This window comes from Aegilops tauschii, unplaced genomic scaffold, assembly GCF_002575655.3.
Source record: "Aegilops tauschii subsp. strangulata cultivar AL8/78 unplaced genomic scaffold, Aet v6.0 ptg001292l_obj, whole genome shotgun sequence".
Taxonomy (NCBI): domain Eukaryota; kingdom Viridiplantae; phylum Streptophyta; class Magnoliopsida; order Poales; family Poaceae; genus Aegilops; species Aegilops tauschii.
This window is the reverse complement of record NW_027333490.1, coordinates 1-2500: the sequence shown is the minus strand read 5'-3', so window position 1 is coordinate 2500 and position 2500 is coordinate 1.

Genomic DNA, 2500 nt, shown 5'->3' with positions numbered 1-2500 from the left:
ACTTTCCTGTTTCCCGAGCCGCATTCGGCTGTTGGGTCAGAATTTCACTTGAGACGTACAGGGGACCGGGACAGCGATGACGTTGCCCCCGGGGGGCAACGGTTTTCCGGAGGCGACATTCGAGGCACACCGTTGCGACTGTTTACCGTCGGTCGGAACGTGTACGTAACGGGGTACTTTCCTGTTTCCCGAGCCACGTTCGGCTGTAGGGTCAGGATTTCTCACGAGACGTACATGGGACCGGGCCAGCACCTTCGTGATGGCATAACGACGGGACATCCGAGGCAACGTTGGGAAAGGATGGGCGTACGAGAAAACGGGTGTTTTTCCTAAGAAAAACCAACCGTGTTCCGTACGCCCACCAGGAAGGACCCCTCCTCCCTACTATACCCGAGGGTTTTAGCCCCCATTGGGACCCCCTGCCCTTCAGTTTGTGAAGGAGGGGTACACTGTTTTGAAACGCCGCCGTGGCAGCGTTTTTCTGCCATGAGACATGTTTTCGCTGCCATGGCACCGTTTCTTGACCATCATTAGCTAGTTTTGACCCGGTTTCCATGGCGTATGGGCCTTTTTTTCTCCCGGACCTCTCGTACCCGTTCACGTGTCCGTGTACGTGCGTGTCCACGTACCGCCCGTTCACGGGTCCGTGTACGTGTAACGGTCCGTGCACGTGCAGCCCGTTCACGGGTCCGTGTACGTGTGTGTGCGTCGTACGTGTTTTTGCCCAGTTTTCCATGGCGTGCGTCCGGTTCCGTCCACGACGGGCGTCGCCCACTTTTTTCCCGTGTCCACGTACCGCCCGTTCACGGGTCCGTGTACGTGTGTGTGCCTCGTACGTGGTTTTGCCCAGTTTTCCATGGCGCGCGTCCGGTTCCGTCCACGACGGGCGTCGGCCACTTTTTTCCCGTGTCCACGTACAGCCCGTTCACGGGTCCGTGTATGTGTGTGCCTCGTACGTGGTTTTGCCCAGGTTTCCATGTGCGCACGTCACGTTCCGTCCACGACGGGGGTCGGCCCCTTTTTCCCCGTGTCCACGTACAGCCCGTTCACGGGTCCGTGTACGTGTGTGTGCCTCGTACGTGGTTTTGCCCAGTTTTCCATGGCGCGCGTCCGGTTCCGTCCACGACGGGCGTCGGCCACTTTTTTCCCGTGTCCACGTACAGCCCGTTCACGGGTCCGTGTAACGGTCCGTGTACGTGCGTGTGCGTCGTACGTGGTTTTGCCCAGTTTTCCATGACGCGCGTCCGGTTCCGTCCACGACGGGCGTCGGCCACTTTTTTCCCGTGTCCACGTACCGCCCGTTCACGGGTCCGTGTACGTCTGTGTGCCTCGTACGTGTTTTTGCCCAGTTTTCCATGGCGCGCGTCCGGTTCCGTCCACGACGGGCGTCGGCCATTTTTTCCTCGTGTCCACGTACAGCCCGTTCTCGGGTCCGTGTACGTGTGTGTGCCTCGTACGTGGTTTTGCCCAGTTTTCCATGGCGCGCATCCACTTCCGTCCACGAGGGGCGTCGGCCACTTTTTTCCTGTGTCCCCGTGTACGAGTCTCTGTACGTGGTTTTGCCTAATTTTCCATGGTGCGCGTCCAGTTCCGTCCACCACTCTTGCCCGTGTCTCCTTTAACACTTTCTTTGTGATGACATCACATGTATGAATCAGCCAAGTATCTTGGTCACTTGCACAAATAGTTTTGAGTGTGCTCGCGACTGGCCTTATCGAGTGATTGCGTATGTCATACAAGGGACTTTACCATTTGTCTTGACCATGACTTACCCGTGTAGCCTGGGACGAAGGCATCCGCATGAATCGGTCAAGTATCTTGGTCACTTGGCACATATAGTTTTCAGTGTGCTCGCCACTGGTCTTATGGAGTGATTGCATATGTCATATAAGGGACTTCACCATATGTCTTGACCATGACTTAGCCGTGTAGCCTGTGATGACGGCATCCGCATGAATCGGCCAAGTATCTTGGTCATTTGTCACGTATAGTTTTGAGTGTTGTTTCCGCTGGCCTTATCGGGTGCTTGCGTATGTCTTACAAGGGACTTTGCCATTCCTTTTGACCATGACTTAGAGGTGCAGAATTTGGCTACCATTTTGGAACCTTAGTTGGTGAAGGAGAGTTGTGGGGGAGGGACGAATCCGTGCGACATGGGGCTGGATCTCAGTGGATCGTGGCAGCAAGGCCACTCTGCCACTTACAATGCCCCGTCGCGTATTTAAGTCGTCTGCAAAGGATTCAGCCCACCGCCCGTTGGGAAGGGAGCTTCGAGGCGGCCGGCCGCGGCACGTCGGCCGGACCGGCTTAGCCAATGGCACGGGCCCTTGGGGGCGCAAGCGCCCCTAACGTGGGTCGGGGCGGGCGGCGGGCGCAGGCGTCGCATGCTAGCTTGGATTCTGACTTAGAGGCGTTCAGTCATAATCCGGCACACGGTAGCTTCGCGCCACTGGCTTTTCAACCAAGCGCGATGACCAATTGTGTGAATCAACGGTTCCTC